The sequence below is a fragment of the Tachyglossus aculeatus genome, chromosome 14 (genome assembly GCF_015852505.1).
Source record: "Tachyglossus aculeatus isolate mTacAcu1 chromosome 14, mTacAcu1.pri, whole genome shotgun sequence".
Taxonomy (NCBI): domain Eukaryota; kingdom Metazoa; phylum Chordata; class Mammalia; order Monotremata; family Tachyglossidae; genus Tachyglossus; species Tachyglossus aculeatus.
In genome coordinates, this window is record NC_052079.1 from 13,151,784 (window position 1) to 13,170,074 (window position 18,291).

General features: G+C 42.4%; 1 protein-coding gene and 1 non-coding gene across 4 annotated transcripts in view; one reads left to right on the forward strand and one right to left on the reverse strand.

Annotated features, from left to right (window-relative positions):
- NPAS3 (neuronal PAS domain protein 3) overlaps positions 1-18,291 on the forward strand; it is a 686,751-nt gene that overhangs the window by 384,276 nt on the left and 284,184 nt on the right. The window lies entirely within an intron of this gene.
- On the reverse strand, positions 14,836-14,924 carry TRNAY-GUA. Its single transcript is given in 2 exon segments — positions 14,836-14,871; positions 14,887-14,924. It is a non-coding gene; the product is annotated as a tRNA-Tyr (tRNA).

The window sequence follows — 18,291 nt, forward strand, 5'->3', positions numbered from 1 at the left end:
TTCTGATTTAGTCTGTCTAGGCAATAAATAGTAGGGCCACTTGTATCAGCACAAAGTGTGAACCTAGACCGAAGGCTACCCACTTTTAGTTCACATCAAAGGATTATAGCTCAGCTGGATGGGCACCCTCCCTCCCCCAACTCTTGCTCATCACCTCTCTCGAGCAATTGATTTGTTCACTGACACTTGCAAACCCATTGCATTTAGTGCAGTATGTGATGGCTTGTACACTTGTGGGTTCAGAGGGAACCTAACTCTTGACATTCTGTGCCTGTCTAGGATTGACATTTGATCATAGCTAAATTGCCCAGGTCTGTGCTAGGAGCCAGCTGGCAAGATTTTGTTGCTGTTCTTCTAGCGTCTTTCCATTGACCAAGAAAAGGACACCCAAAGGGCAGGAAAGAGTCGCATTAGATTTCATATGCATTAGGGATCGCAGGACGCAAACCCATTATGGTCCATTCGTGATGTGTGAGTGATTGAGCATTCTGAAGCTGTTTTCAAGACGTTAGTAAATGGCCATCTAGAAATTATTTCCCCCACTTTGAGCACTGTGGAAAATGTCACCATGTGATTTTTTTAAATTTGATTACAGAGAGTTTGAAAATTGTATTGTCATTTTGAGATTCTGAAAGTAAAAGGGAACCAGGATAAAACAATGTGTTTTTTTTCCTTTACAGGTATTTTGTTGTAGGAATCAGGATCATATTCTAATCTAATATTTCTATTGCAAAATCAGAATTGTGAGCGTTGGGAGTTGTACCCATTTTCCCTTGGTGGAAATCTGTGCATTATGTGGTGGTAATTCTGTGGTGGGAATTCTATGGTGGGATACCCCATTATTTGGTTTTTAGTTGGGTTCATTTGGTTTTTAGTTGGGTCTTTCCTGACTGTAAGAGGGAAAGGGAAAATCAATTAGAGAAAACATGAATGGGGGTTGTCAAAAATTGTCTTCTTCAGCAGGATGTGTAAAGAGTTGTTAGAATTGTAACATGCTTGGGCACAAGATCAAAGAGGGGCAAATGGACACATTTCTAATTGGGGCGTTTTCCACTAGTGTCCCCTCTCATTCACTTGGAAGATGCAGCAGAATTCAGACGTTGATCCTTATTTTAATCTATGAACCCAGGAGTGGCAAGTACATGGTGTCCATTCATCATCAATCAATCGTATTCCTTGAGCACTTACTACATGCAGAGCACTGTATTAAGCACTTGAGAGAGAACAGTAGACTCGGTAGAACTGATCCTTGCATTTCAGAATCTTTCAATCTTCTGGGAAAAACAGACATTAAAATAAGTTAGAGGTGGAGGATGAAACAGTTTGAAGTTATCTACATAAGTGCTTATGGGTCAGGGAGGAGATGGGGTTAGTATCCAAGTGCTTAAAGGTACACGGAACAAAACTTTTAACTCACAGGCTTGGAACAGTTCTGAAGGTCTGTATCATCTGCCTCTGAGATCCTAAGCCATCATCCACCTGTAGTGACCCCAAACTAGTCCCTTCTCAAGGAGTGGAATATGGCCACTTTGGCCACTAACGTATCAGTCGCTAAGCAGACCATGTGTCAGGGCAGGGTAGGAAAGTGAGTTCCAGGTCTCCTAACCCAGTTCTCTGCCTGCTCTCCTAGAGCTTCCTTGTCAGTATTCCAATTTCAATTCTTATGCATTGCAAGAGAGGAATATTAAGAAGAAAGCTTCCAGAAATCAATACCGGGTGGGCAGCAGGGATACACAAGGCTTACACTGTCTCTGTAGGTAATCTTCATTGGCATTTCATAGTCATGCTGAGGCCCAGCACCAATTGGAGATCTGAGAGGTTTGTGGTCTGAAAAGAGAACTCCCCAGAAGGTCAGTTTCCAGTAGAAATTAGCCAAAAGAGATCTCCTCCTCCATGTTCTCCTTTTTAAAAAATTTATATGTAGTAGCCTTATTATCAGAGGTGATGGTGAAAGTCACCTGGGAATTTCATGTGACTAAAAAGGCCAGTGTGGGACCCACAATTGCCAGCTATATCGTACTTTCAGAAAGCCTGTCCCTTACTGTGTAGTAGTATTTGATTCTTGAAGCACCTAACTTTGTTTTCACTTTCACTGTATTGTCTCTCATTTCTTAGGCAGCTTCTGCTCAAAAAGAACCACTCCCTTTCTGACTGCAGTGCAGTAGGCTAGTCGAATCTGTCCCCAGCGATTGACTCCCGGGTTTCAGCTGGGATCTGTAGCCTAGTGGATAGACCATGGGCCTGGGAATCAGAAGAACCTGGATTCTAATCCCAGCTCTGCCACTTGTCTGCTGTGTGACCGTGGGCGAGTCACTTAACTTTTCTGTGCCTCAGTTCCATCATCTGTAAAATGGGGATTATGACTGTGAGGCCTATGTGGGACAGGAACTCTATCTAACCTGATTAACTTGTATTTACCCCAGTGCTTAGAACAGTGACTGGCACGTAGTAAGCACTAAACAATAATAATAATAATAATTGTATTTATTATTATTGTTATTATTATTATTACTTTGTGGTATATTCTGAGGCTTTGGGTACTGAGATTTAAACTGTTTCCTCTGTCTCCCTCACTCTGTCTCCCAAATTTAGCACACCGAACAGCACTTATTTAGGCATTCTTCACAACTTCTTTTAGAACAGGTATGGACATCACTATAAAATGATAATGGTTTAAGAAAACATTTGTAATGACTTTTAGACTTCCACGACTGAGGAGAATAATAATAATAATAATAATAATAATAATGGTATTTGTTAAGCGCTTACAATGTGCCAAGCACTGTTCTAAGCTCTGGGGTAGATACAAGGTGAGTCCCACATGGCACTCACAGTCTCGATCCCCATTTTACAGATGAGGTAACTGAGGCACAGAGAAGTTAAGTGACCAAAGTCACACAGCTGATAAGTGGAAGAGCCGGGATTAGAACCTGTGACCTCTGACTCCGAAGCCTGTGCTCTTACCACTAAGCCATGCTGCTTCTCTGAAATATTTGTGTTTGCAGATTAGCTTGAAATCAGTATCATGGGTTAACAGGAAAGATTTTCTTTTCACTGCCAATGAAAAGGCAGGTTCCTGCCTACACACAAAACTCATTTGTTTCTCCAAATCAGCATTTTAAAACTTCAGAGTCAAACTCAGACCTCACTAGTTGATGTCAAGCTTGAGGTTTCTGAAGTCTTTTCAGAACACAGGCCTAGGAAGAATGCAATGGTACAATATATCACTGGTACAAGGGAGTGATAGATTTAGATAATGTTTTGTGCGTTTATTCCACTTAGGCTAGCTGAAACACCTACTTCTATTATTCAGTCTCTGATAAAATGGTAAATAGCTCATGTCAGTCACGGCACTTGCATAAAGCCCCAGAGTTTATATGGAGGTTTGGTCATTCCTGAGGTGTTGGGCAGGTTTTGTGCTAAATCACTTGGAGAAATGACTCTTTAAAGTTGTAGGGTCATAAAGAGACAGGGACTCCATTTTGTTCTTCATTTGCATTATCTTCCTCCACTCTCTTCTCCACTTATCTCAACTGTGCCCCCTCCCATTCAGCCCAATTGTTCTTCGTGCAATAATGAGCATCCAGGGGGGCAAACTGAGGTCAGTCCTTTTTTTAGCCAACTCTGTGAAAATAATAAGAATAATAATAATTATGGTATTTGTTAAGCACTTACTATGGGCTAAGTGCCGGAGTAGGTACAATTAATCAATCAATTAGTGGTATTTACTGAGCACTCAAAGTATACAAACCACCGCATTAAGCACTTGGAAGAGTACAGTACGGTAGATATGATCCCTGCTCACAAGGAGCTAACAACTTCAACAAATGCAATTGACCGAATTATTGACAGCCCAAATCCCTTAGGTAAGGCACTGTTGAGATTGTGAAATAAAGGGAGAAGCTGGTAGTCTCTTTGCTCCCTTGTTTGCATTAGGGAATTTGGGGGTCCTTTTCATGTGCAGGGATTGTTTGTTAACATTTGCTCTTCTATAGAAGTTACCTTAGTTTTCCATTCTGAGAGTGTCAGAAGTAGCAAGGCTTAGTGGAAAGAGCACAAGCTTGGGAGTCAGAGGATGAGGGTTCTAATTCTGCCTCCACCACTCGTCTGCTGTGTGACCTTGGGCAAATCACTTAACTTCTCTGTGCTTCTGTTACCTCATCTGTAAAAAGGGGTTTAAAGTGTGAGTCCCAAGTGGGGAAGCTAGATTGCCCTGTATCTACCCCAGTGCTTAGAACAGTGCTTGGCACATAGTAAGCACTTAACAAATACCATAATTATTATTATTATTATTTTTATCCCCCTTTTTCTGGTGGAATAGGTTGAGGGCCAAAGTCTGCTCTCAAAAATGAAGTTGAAAAGCATGCCCCTGATCTCCTACTGACACCCCAGTTGACTCACACATTGCCTCATTTTTTTTTTGTAGATTTTTATGTGAAGATACACTGAGAAGTATCTTCACGAAAACCAATAAGTACTGTTGATGATGATTAAAACAGTTGCCGTTTTGCATAATCTGCAAGGGGTGGTAGATTTTCTGGGTAGTGAAAAAAGCAAAGATGGAGTGAGTAGCTTCGCTCTCCCTTTCAGAAGCTACTCACTAATAAGTTCCACAGACAAAGTTGTTTCAGAATCCGCTCTTCTCCTCCAGCATCCCCCCAATTATTCTGGATATCTTATCAGAAATCCAGTCTTCTGTGGATGCTCATGCCACGTGTCTCCCTAGAAAGGAAAGATGTTTGTTTAGGTTTAGGGGCCCATTGGGATTCAACCGCATAAAAGAGACTAAAATAGTCTCAGGGAGGAATCTAGGCCACCAAGGTACACCAAAATTGGTTTCTCTTTTGAGCAAAAACTATGGCACCATGGTTTTGGAATTGTCCCTTAACCTGTGCTCCCATTCATCCCCAGAGGGCTGAGGGAAAGTACCCAAAAGGCAGCTGGCAAAACTCAAAAATTGGCCATCAGACAGCACATCACTTACCCTATTGTGGATTCCAGGCACATGTTTGTCCCTGAAAGACATAGTGAGAATCAAACACTTCAGGACCAAAACTCTTTACAGTGTAATCGCGACTCGTGAATCTGCTGTCTGCCTGCTAATTGCCTGTACAGCTCTGGCCCTCCCTGCCCAGAAGGCCGCAGCGTAGTTTTTTCCGTGACTTACCCTGCCACTGTGAAAATGGCAGAGAACTGGGTCCCAGCAGTTTGTAAGAAAGAGCAAACGTTAACACACTTCTGGATAAGTGGGGTCGTCTGGGGGGTGGGGAACAGAGCTCCTCAAGGCTTAGCCCTGATACGGTTTCCCTGAGCCTGCTTATTTCCCAGCTATTTCTTCATCTGGCCATGAGAACAATAACAGGCCTAGAAAGAGTACTTAAAAAGACAGACCTGCCTAATAAGTTGTTAGCCTAACAATTCACCATTGAATCCCCCAACAAACACATGGTCCCACTGGAATTACAGTACAGAATGAGAGTTCAGATGGTCTGTTAATGGGCTTGTCCACTTGAACAGAACCTGCTTCATCCCTGCCATCTAATCCCTGCTGAGATTCAGGAGGTAAAGATTCTAAAGGCAAAATATGGGGCTTCTCCACCCCACCACCATTACCAGCGGATTCCACTCCAACACTTTGCTCCTCTCTGGAGCGATTAAGTGGATCACAGGACTAGACAAACTTGCAGAGAATAACCTCTGAGTCCTATTACAGTGTGTTTTGTCTTACCATTGGAAGTTCTTTCCATGGCTGGGCTAAGTTATTTTTGCTACAATAGAAATCTATTTTTTTAGACTAGGTTTATTCACTTTCCTCTCTACAATAATTCCTCACCTAGTTGAAGATAATTAAGAAGACATATCCTAGCTTTCTCCCTTTCTTGTATGTTTATGTTAGTGGGCTCTCCCAAACACATTGAAAACCTTAATATGGGACAGGGACAGTGTCTGACCTGATTAATCTGTGCTTAGAACAGTGCTCAAGATAGAATAAGCACTTAAATATGATTATTATTAATACAGTGCTTTGCATACAGGAGAGGCTGAAATGCCATTGACTGATTTTGCATGGTAAGGGTTCTTGTCTTCCTTTCATTTATCTTTGTACTTTCATTTTACAAGCCCGTAAAAATCCGTATGTTGTCAGGTTAGTTATCCTAGGAGGAGGGGAAGGGAGAGACAACCCTTTAGCTGGATAAGTGAGGGCCTCACTCTAATAACTGTATTTTTTCTGGGAGGAAGTCAGAGACCTTCCTACACCTCCTGTCCAGGTATGTGCCTTCCTCCTTTCTTTTTCTCTGAATATGATCATGAAATTCCTAGCAAGAAGGTGTGACCCTTGAAATGTACTGCCTAAGTTTTGTGTGAACATGAAAATAAACAAACAAAAATGTCACTTTACCTTTTGCTTGTTTTGCAAAACGAAGGCTAGAGTACCCAAAAACATGCATACTTATGCACACAAAAGGTAGGACACCTCAAGGTCACGCTTTCTGCTGCCACATTCATTCACCATATTGCTTGTGTAGTGTATTTAGCAACATGGAGCATAACTTGTTGCCACATATGTTTAATAAGGCAAATTGATTTTGCCCCAATTTCTCAGTTTGTGAACTAATAATGATAATTAGAATAAGACTGATTCTTTTAAACTACCTAGCTACTAGGGTAATTTCTCCCAGGGTCTTCCTCATGCTATGGACCAGTGTGTCTAACTGTAATCTAAATTTATTGCTCACATGTTGGGTTCAGTGGAATATCATCCTTAGTCACAAAAATTTGTAAATCTGGTCAGGTGATCATATTAATCCCCCACTCTTGCCTTGTCTTCATCTCAATAACTCCAAATCATTTTGCCCTTGATGTTTTACACAACTAGGAGGGAAAAAAAAATTATCGTTGTTCCTTTGTCCTATTCACCTTTCTGGGAAATGACCAATCCTTCTTTTTACAAGCAAATTGCATGAACATTCAAATGTCCTTGGCTAACATCCAAATCTTTATTGGTCATCAAACACCTTATATGAGGTGGTGCTAAATTATGATATATTCTTGTGTTCTTGGATTATGAATGCAGTTCATGTTTTTATTACTGTCGACAGGGCATTGGTGTAAGGGTGACAGTGTCCAGGGCACTTTGTCAGATGGAGAGGAAGACCAGTAGGTAGCTACATTTATTGACCATCTGCTGCATGCAAAGCATTTGTGTGGCGCACTTGGCCACAAACAAATGTATGAAGTGAAAAAGAATGTCCCTGCCTCAAGAGAGCTTATAATATAAGGGAAGGTATTTGTAACCTGACTCAATAATTTATCAGTAGGTTTTTTTAAGTATTGATTCTAAAATTTACCTCTAGAACCTTGACCTCCCTCCTTCTCTGCAATCTCACATTTCCTCCTGCCTTTAGGACATCTCTCCTTGGATGTTCTCCCAACGTGTCAAGCTAAACATGGCTAAAACAGAATTGCTCTCATCTTCCCACCCAAACCTGAACTTTCCCTGTATTTCCTATCACTGTAGAGAGCACTACTATCCTCCCTATTTTATAAGCCCTTAATCTTTGCTTTATCCTCCACTCATCATTTTCATTCAACCTACATATTCAACCTGTCACAAAATCCTGGGTGCTCTCATCGCAGCATCATTAAAATCCATCCTTTCCTGTCCACACAAACTTCTGCTATGGTGCTCCAAGCACTTATCCCTCCTTGACTACCGCATCCATCTCCTCACTGTCTTTCCCTACTCCAGTCCATACTTTACTCTGCTACCTGGATCATTTTTCTAAAAAAAAATTTCAATCCACTTCTCCCCATTCCTCAAAAACCTCCAGTGATTTCCCATCCTCCTCCGCATCAAACAGAAACTCTTTTCCATCGGCTTTAAAACACTCAATCAGCTCACCCCCTACTACCTTTCTTTGCTGATTTCTTACTACAATCCAGCCCACACACTTTGCTTATCCAACATCAATTTACTCACTGTACCATGATCTCAACTATCTTGCTCTGATTCCTTGCCCACGTCCTCCCTCTGACTGGGAACTCCCTCCACTGCCATATATGACAGATCACCACTCTCCCCCTCTTCAGAAACTTAAAATCACATCTCCTCCAAGGGGCCTTTCCCAATTAAGCCCTAATTTCCCCTGTTCCTCCTCTCCCTTCCACATTGCCTATGCACTTGGATTCATACTCTCTTATCACTTGATATTTACTCCACCTGCAGCCCCACAGCACTTCTGTACATATTTGTAATTTAATGTCTTAATGTCTGTCTTAATGTCTTATTGTCTGTCCTCTCCCTCTACACTGTGAGCTTGTTGTGGGGAAGGAATCTACCAACTCTGTTGGATTATACTCTTCCAAGCACTTAATTTAGTGTTCAGCATACAGTAAGCGTCCAATAAATACAACTGTTGGAGCTTCTACTGTGTGCAAAGGACTATATTAGGTGTTTGGGAGAATCCAGTAGAGTGAGTAGATATGATTCCTGCCCCTGAGGAGATTACAATCTAGTGTGGGAGACAGTGAAATTACAGATAAAAGAAATAGAGTATAAAGACATGTATCTAAGTGCTGCAGGGAGTAATAAGCACTGATGTGCTTAGGTGGTGTGAAAATGCTGATGTTGAAGTTGGAGGATATAAAGTGGGGAGATTAGAAATTAATCAGGATAGGCCTCCAGGGAGGAGATGTGATTTCAGAAGGGCTTTGAAGATGAGGAAAGAATGAAACACTGTGAATGAGTTAGCTTGAGAGAAACAAAGAGACCAAATTGGGGGATAGCAGGAGAATGGGTTAAGTAGGAGGAAGAGAGCTGACTGTTTGCCTTAAAACAAATGATCAGAGTTTCTGTTTGATGCGAGAGGACTAGGCAACTTTTGGAGGTTGTTGAGGAGTGGGGAGAAATGTGCAAAATGTAGTTTAAGATGAACTGGGAAGAAGAGTGAAATATGGAGGGCAGAGTCTAGAAGCGGGGAGAGCAACAAGGAGACTAATGCAATAGTCATGACAGGATATGACAACTGCCTGGACCAACATGGTAGCCTTTTGAATGGACAGAAAGGGGTGTATCCTGGAACCACTGGGGAGGAAGAAGTGTCAGGATTTGGTGACAGATTGACAATGAGCAATTGAAGAGTAGTGGGTGTGAGTGTTTTTAGAAGGTGGGAAGGGATGGGATCGGAGGCCAGGAGGAGGTAGATTTCAAAATCAGGCCGTTTATCTCCTCTTTCAGAGAGCACAAGATGGATGAGAAAGTAGATCTGGGTGTGAGAAGGAGGTGGGTGAGTGAGGACTAGATTTTGGGGAGGTCACACTTTTGTCAAAGAAGTTGACTGTCGGGCAAGAGGAGGAAGTGGTGGGCACAGAGAAGTTTCTAGGAGGGAGTTGAAGGTCTAGAAGAGTTAGTGGGGCCAGTGGACACAGGAACCTGAAGGAGGAGAAGTAATGTTGCTAAATGTGGCAATACTCAAAGGAAAATGTAATAGCTTTCATAGGGCATTATAGGTGGGAAAAGGAATGTAGGTGGTCTGCCAATTAATGATAAAGAAATTAAGGATTTCTGATCCTTTTTTCTTGTGGGGTAGGCATAGGGAAAGGGTCAAAAGAATGAAATATTTTGGGAAGCAGCGCGGCCGAGTGAAAAGAGCACAGAGCTGGGAGTCTGACAACTGGGTTCTGGTCCTGGCCCTGTCATTTGGCTGCTGTGTGCCTTTGAGCAAGTCATCTGTGCCTCAGTTTCCTTAGCTGTAAAATGGGGATTTAATACCTGTTCTACCTCCTCGTTAGGCTGTGAACCCCATCTGGGACAGGGACTGGGCTTGACCAGAATATATTGTATCTACCTAAAGCTTAGTACAGAATTTGGCTACAGTAAATGCGTAACTGGATGCCACCATTATTCTTATGGCTAAGAAAGTCTTCACTTATGTCCAAACTACATTCTTTGGCTCAAACGCTTGTACATTGTCAGAAGCAATGAAACCAAACAGATTAGGTAAGGATAAAAGGCCCCTGCAGTCTGTGATAATGTGAGATGAACTGGGCTTGAAAGCATTCAGCTATGAAGAAAAAAAATGGTTATCATGATTCGTTCTAAAACTGTAGCAACCACATCCAAAACAGCTATTGAGGGGAGAAGGTGGAGGGTTTGACATTTGGCAGGGTCTGTAAAATCAAGAGAAGAACTGGCAGTAGAAGACAAAGAAAAAGAGGTGGGGGTGGAGGGGAGAAATGGGAAATGTTGATATTTCAGAGCAAAGTCTCCCAGAACATGATGGAATCGCGTACTCCATTATCATATGCCGTTTGAGAGAAAGTGTTGGATGACCACATCAGAGAAGTCATAATGGCCAAGCTGTGGCTCCCTCTTTCATTGTTTCATGAGGCGGAATGTAGAGGAGCGGTAAGAAATCCCGGAGTGAAGCGCCCTCCCGTGTGTTGTAGGTTAGTGCGGCCTCCCATTTATGGGAAACGATGGTTCGTTCAACTCTCTGGCAGTGCTGGAAAGTGAGAAATTAGGAAACTGTAGCCAGTGTGCTGAGCTGTCCTCTAGGAAGCAAATATCCGATTGATTGATTGCAGTTCAAGAGTAATCCATTCCGTGACCCAGAGGAAGGAGAAAAGACCATGAAGAATGGGGTATCAGGAAGCCAGCTGAGGGCCAAGGCTCTGTGAATCTGCACTCTCTAGGAGTGTCAAATGGAATTAGAAAGTCCACCAGAGCCAGAGTTGGAGGGAAAGAGGGGAGGGGGAACTGATGTGAAAACACCAGCCACTTTGGAGTCTTTGTTTGGAGCAGATATGTTAATTAAACACAAGAACCTATCAAGGGCTGGTTTGTTTGGGTTTGTTTTTCTACCCTTCTGGCAGCAGCCCGGCAGAGTTTGGCCAAAATCACAGCATAACTGAAACCCATTTGTAGAAATGTATAAACATGTTGGTTGGCCTTTTCAGTGTAGGAGATGCTGAGGCTGGAGATGGCTGAACAATAACCAAATAACAAGGGGGAAAATCCCTCCTAGGGAGTTTTTTCTGTGGTGGTTTAAGGTTCAGTGACCGTAGCTGTGCTCCGGTGGCTTGCTACTTGTGCTCGAACTGATGATGATGATAATGATGATGATGATGATAATGGTAGTGTTTAAGCCCTTATGATGGACTGAGCGCTGGACTAGCTAGAAAATAAACAATCCAGACCCAATCTTGTCCCACAAGGAGCTCATATTCTAAGTGGAGGAGGACAGATGCATAGTAAATGGGAATAAGGTACAGATGATGGAAAATGCACTAGCTGTGGGAACGTTACGTATCCTTTTGGGTTGGAGTCAGACCGGGGTGAGGGAGGAGTCCTGAGTAATGAGTGGCTCCAAAGTGACGCAGGTCCCCAGCCCACTAGAACAGGGGAATGGGCTGAGGCCAATGCAGTGGAAGTGTGGTCTAGTGGAGGAGAATCCTCCTGGCTTAAGGTCACACAATAAGCAAGTTAGGGTAAACTCATAGTAATCACTGTGGTATTTGTTAAATGCTTACCGTGTGCCAAGCACCCTACTAAGTGCTGGGACAGATACAATATAGGTATATCAGACACAGTCCCTACCCCACATGGGGCCCAAGGTCAATGAGGGAGGGAGAACAGTTATTTCACCTCCACTGTACAGAAACTGAGGCACAGAGAAGCTGCATGACTTGCCCAAGGTCACACAACAGGTTAATGGTGGAGCTGAGATTAGAACCCAGTTCCTCTGACCCCCAAGCCTGATCTCTTTCCACTAGCTCATGCTTCTTCTCACCAACTCTTAAGAGATGGCCTGCCTTTCTGGATCACAAACATCTGCCAGGGTTAAACAGCTCAGTACATTTTTCCTAAAATGCCAAGTGTCACTTTTCCCCGTTGACTAATTCAGGGATGAATTTCTGTGGCTTTTTTTCCTTTGGGAATTCCCTTTAATGATGGTATTTGTTAAGCACTTACTAAGTGCCAAGCATTGTTCTAAGTTCTCACCTCCTCCAGGAGGCCTTCCCAGACTGAGCCCCCTCCTACCTCTCCCCCTCATCCCCCTCTCCATCCCCCCTGTCTTACCTCCTTCCCTTCCCCACAGCACCTGTATATATGTATATATGTTTGTACATATTTATTATTTTATTTTACTTGTACATATCTATTCTATTCATTTTATTTTGTTAATATGTTTGGTTTTGTGTTCTGTCTCCCCCTTCTAGACTGTGAGCCCACTGTTGGGTAGGGACTGTCTCTATATGTTGCCAACTTGTACTTCCCAAGCGCTTAGTACAGTGCTCTGCACACAGTAAGCGCTCAATAAATACGATTGATTGATTGAGTAGATACAAAGTAATCAGGTTGTCCCACGTGGGGCTCACAATCTTAATCCCCATTTTACTGATGAGGTAACTGAGGCTCAGAGAAGTTAAGTGGCTTGCCCAAAGCCACACAGCAGATGAGTGGTGGAGCTGGGATGAGAACTCACGTCCTCTGACTCCTAAACCCATGTTCTTTCCACTAAGCCACGCAGTTGGCTGTCTCTGCTGCCCTTCCCTTCTGACTGCACTGCTGCAGTGGAATTGGTCAGATTTGGCACTTCAGCCCCTTGAGATCTCTCTCTTGGAGCAAGGAACTGTTTCCCTGCCTCTGAGGACAATGGCCTATATGGGTACGCCTTTTAGCTCGTTGTCTCTGAGAGGGTGCCCTGAGCGGAGGTCGTGAAAGGAACCACCAGAGGAGACAGGCTCCAGTGGGCACAGGCAAGCTCCCCATGCTGGGGGCATCCCCTTTCCCCAGAGCCACAAATACACATCGCTGCTGGGCAAGGGTCGTTTCCATTGATGGAATCAATATAAATTGTGATCACTCTCTTGTATGTTCCCTTGGATTGATTTCAGATAGTTCAAATGCAGCTCCTTCTGCCCTTATCTTAAGTCTGTGCTCTACTGTTAGATTGGCTTAATCCCATCTAGATCCTGAGGACTTTAGAGAAATCCATAAATTCTGGACAGATCACGAGGGCTGTGGCTACCCAGACCCCATATAAAACTACAGCTTTGTGAAATATTAATGAAAACCTTTCACTCCATTCACATTATTGGTCCACTCCAATGATCTTGTCATCAGGAGAGCAAGCAGACCCATCCTTACTGTCAGTTTACAAACACAAAAGCTCATTTTGGTATTGGTGGGTATGTCCTTTCTTCAGCATTTATCTTGTTTATTTAGAAATTGATTCTACAGTTCCAGATATTTTGGAGTAATGGGACATTGTTGTGTTGATATACTTTGAATGCTCCAGGGCCACTAATATGTACTCTCCTGGAATTAGGGCTCCCTGACAGCCCATCATGTTCTAACCTTCAGTCCTCTTCCACTTTCAGTTTTTCTCAGGTTGTTCTGGAGCTTCCAGATTCTACTTAAGGGATGTAGGAGATATACATAGGAGTTAAAGAGCCAAACATTTCCATAAATCTAGCTCTTCCTTATTCTCACTCACTTTTCCCTATAACTCAGTTCAAACTGGAACAGTTTTGCTGCCTTCACTGTTTGTGGGCTGAAATTTTTGCAAAAACCTGGATGAAGTTTCGATGGCTGCTAGAGCTGTAAAAATGTCCACTTGGTTAAAATATATTTGCCGAATGGACACATCCATTCTACTGTTGTTTAACTTCCCAGTGAATTCATAACATGTTTCATCCTTAAATCAGATGATTTTCAGTATACAGATAAATTAGCCCAATAGGGATGAGGAGAGAAAGGTTAGGGATGTTTAGATTTATTCATTCCATCGTATTTATTGAGCACTTACTGTGTGCAGACCACTGTACTAGGTGCTCTATCTGAAACTATGAGGATGGATGTCAAGGTGAGCAACTGTCACAAACCATTTGGACATAGCGATAAAATATAAAATTGGCAGAATACTGGGTTGAATGGGCTTCTCGTTTAACCCAGTAGTGGTGGATCATACATTTGTCTACTAACTGGTGTACTCCCAAGTACTTAGTAGAGTACTCTTTACAGACCAAGTGCTCAATAAATACCCTTGATTGATTTTTCTTCTAAGGAATGTTTATGGACTGAATTGTTTTGCTTAGATCAGTTAATTTGCCAATGTTATTTATTGACTTCTTACTGTATGCTGAGCACTCTACTAAGCACTTGGGAAAGTACAACAGAATGGGTAGACACCTTTCCTGCCTACCAGAAGCTTACAGTCTGCAGGGGAAGACAGACCTTAAATAAATTATGAATATATACAAAGTGATAATGATGGTATTTGTTAAGCGCTTACTATGTGACAAGCACTGTTCTAAGCACCGGGAGGATACAAGATAATCAGGTTGTCCCACATGGGCTCACAGTCTCCATCCCCATGTTACAGATGAGGTAACTGAGGCACAGAGAAGTTGTGACTTGCCCAGAGTCACACAGCTGACAAGCGGTGGAGCCGGGATCAGAACGCATGACCTCTAACTCCCAAGTCCATGCTCTTTCCACTAAGCCACTGCTTCTCTGTTAAGTGTTGTGGGACTGAGGGTGGGATGCTTAAAGGGTACAGATAATAATAATAATGATGGCATTGTTAAGCGCTTACTATGTGCAAAGCACTGTTCTCAGCACTGGGGGATACAAAGTGATCAGGTTGTCCTGCGTGGGGCTCACAGTCATCATCCCCATTTTACAGATGAGGCAACTGAGGCTCCGAGAAGCTAAGTGACTTGCCCAAGGTCACACAGCAGACATGTGGCAGAGGCAGGATTCAAACCCATGACCTCTGACTCCAAAGCCCGTGCTCTTTCCACTGAGCCACACTGCTTCTCTAAAAGTCCTTCGAGCCGGAATCGAACCAGCGACCTAAGGATGTCTAAGTACGTCTACTACAGTCCTTCGCTCTACCAGCTGAGCTATCGAAAAGAGCAAAGGAGAGGGAGAAGGGAAAATGAGGGCTTAGGGAAGGCCTTTTGGAGGAGATATGATTTTAATAAGGCTTTGAAGGTGGGGAGAGTGGTGGTCTGTCAGATATGAAGGGGGAGGGAATGCCAGACCAGAAGGAGGATGTGGGCAAGGGTTCAGCGGTGAAATTCCTGCGTTCGAATTACAGTATGTTGGCGTTGGTGGAATGAAGCATGCAAGCTAGATAGTAGTAGGAAATCAACGAGGCAAGTTAGGAGGGGGAGAACTGATTGAGTGCTTTAAAGCCAATGGTGAGGAGTTTCTGTTTGATGTAGAGGGGGAATAGTAATACATTAGTGGTACTTATTGAATGTTTATTATGCACAAAAGTATGGTACTGAGCACTCTGAGGGAGCACAGTTCAATAGAGTTAGTGGACATGAACCCTGTTTACAATCTTAAATGATATGTGGTCTTTACCTACAGTGTGATAATAGGTAATAGAATACGTGTCTGGATGTTCTTTGGTACACTGTAACATTTTAACTTAAATTTTCCCTGATTGCCTTTAATTGTACTTTTTGGACATACTAAAATTCCAGGTCAGAATCTCATAATAATAGTATTCGAAACTCCCTATCGACAGAGAAAAGCTTTGGAAAGTACTTCCAAAGTGATTTCCTGAGAGAAGCGGAAAAGGAAGACAGAGGTGAGTCGGCTTGTGTTTGTGGGAGTTCTCTCTTAAGGGGCTTTCACCAAAGGATCATAGTCCAAGTTACTGTAGCTTTCTCTGAGCAAATGAGGAGGAGGAGAAGAATTCTCCAGAGAGGGAAATGCAAAGATAATGATGAATACCATTTTAGAGGAGAGTCTTGAATCCCATCTTCTGTATTTGCTCCAGTATCAGTTGTGGATAATTAAAATACTCCCACCTGGCTCTAGGGCATGTTGCCTTGGGAGTTTGCTGTGTTTGTTTCCTGATTAGAAGGAGGAATAAACTTCAGAGATGGTGGAAAGCTGAGTGGAAGACACCCATCTGACATTCTTGTGAAAATTGTAGAATGAACTGATAGCTGGCAGTGCTTAAAATGCCTCGTGTTGAAAAATATCATGGGCACAAAACACATTTACATGCTTCTTTTATGAGCAGCAAACAGTCATGCTTAAAAAGTGTAGTTCTGGATGTGAAAGTTCAAAAGTATGTTTTCTTACAGTTGGGATAAAGCAAACCCCTTGCAATGGGGTTCTGAGATGTCTTTGTAACTAAGTAGCCTTCACTTGTTTTGGGGGGTCAGAAATAATTGTTCTTGTTCTCTTTCACATTTGCCAAGTTAGGATTTAAATTTTTAAATGTTCTTATCTTGGCATTTTTGCATTTGAGTATTTTTAAACAGACTTCCCATCCACAGCCACATGTGTAGGATGGCATTTATGCATTCAACTTCTAGTCAAGTGATGCTATTTTTTTCTGCTGCAGCCTGACAGCCACTAATAATAACACATGAGGACAGTCAGACAAAATGAAGACAAATGTTGCTTGTCGCAGTAGAATCATAATGTCTCCAGACTCAGTAAAGACAGTCTAACTGTATATGGATGCTCTTTATAGCTTATTTAGACCTGTGGGTTTTCCCTGTGGTTTCTTTGTGTGTGTGTGTGTGTGTGTGTGTGTGTGTGTGTGTGTGTGTGTGTGTTTTAAAGCACAAACATTCTGCAGAAATACATTAAGACAACATATGGGCCTGTTAGTTAGCCAAAACAATGTGGAGCCGTGGAGAATAGAGATTGTAATGCACAGATGGATATTGTAAAAAATTCATGAGGGGCATAACAGATCTAAAAGGTAAATTTTAGTCAAAATTCAAGTGGAGAGCTGAGGAAATACTTAAGAATTTGGCTTTATGTGATTTTCTTTCAAATCTCACAAGATGAAACATTGCGAATATTTTGCAGATTTGTTTATCCCATAATGCGAAAATCAGGCCTCATCATTCAGCAATAATTATGTCTACATAGATTTACGCCATCAGAAGTGGATTGCTGATAAACAATAGTGCTTTGCTTCTACTTGTTGTAAACTCTGCAGTATTAAATATCCATATTATTTCCAGCTCAATATTAGAAAATGTCAGTCATTGTGACAAGCCAGGCAGGAGTAGAACATTGAACAGTCCTCTGAGTAGTCAAGTGCTGTGTTAAATAACTGGGTTTCCATGGTACATTACTTTGTTGTTAAAAAAATCAAGATCCAAGCCGCAAATTCACAAATAGTATTTTTTTTCTTGTTTGCTTCCTCCTAAAAAAAAATCCAAGTCTCACTACCATGTATGAGCATGTGTGCATATGCTTGCACACACTCACTCACTGTACAATGCCCACCCAAATACATACCCTGGATTTCTCCAAGGCATCCTGTACTTACAAATCCCTCCTTACTCCGAAGTTGCTTTGGCCAGATTTTCATGGTCCTACCTGGAAAGCACATTCTGCTCAGTCAGTATTATGATTTTGAGATTGAACCTTTGGTGCAGTGGAAGCTACTGGTTCCAGTACTGAACAAGGTTTTCAGAACTGAAAGCAAAGTCACTTCTCTCCTTTTTTCATTGTTGGGGTAAATAGTCATAGTTGGACAGTTCCTTCAAAATCATTTCCACCATTGCCATAGCAAAAGATTGAACACAAAGAAGAGCAAGCAGGGTGTCTGCCAACTCTATTGTAGTCTCCCAAGTGCTTAATACAGTGCTCTGTACATAGCAAATGCTCAGTATATACCACTGATTGATTGAACCAGACAGTTTATCCAACTCTCTTTGGAGGCCCAAGTGGTAGCAAAGTTATGCCTGCTCCTACTAGCTTGATGAAAAGACAGAGTCAAAGGCGATCCAATCCAGGCTTGGACGATCCCCAAAGTGCCAGGAAATATATTTTGGAATGTCAAAGACTAATCAAGTGCATTTCTCCGGTGTTGTTAGAAAATTGTCTCCAAACAAAGCAGGCTGCTGACAGAGGTACCACAAAACCTCATAATGTTTTGCTCAAGTGTCCAGAGAATATTGACCCTTTGGCAGTGGTAAGAGCATCAGCCTGGGACTCAGAAGGTCATGGGTTCTAATCCCGGCTCTGCCACTTGTCTGCTGTGTGACCTTGGGCATGTCACTTCATTACTCTGTGCCTCAGTTACCTCATCTGTAGAATGAGGATTGAAACTGTGAGCCCTATATGGGACAGGGACTATGCCCATCTCGATTTGCTTGTATCCACCCCAGCACTTAGTACAGTTTCTGTCATGCAGAAAGAATTTAACAAATACCACAATTATTATTATTATTATTAGTAGTAGTAGTAGTAGTAAGTTCTGGAGAGGCTGTCAGAAATCATTTCGTCAAATT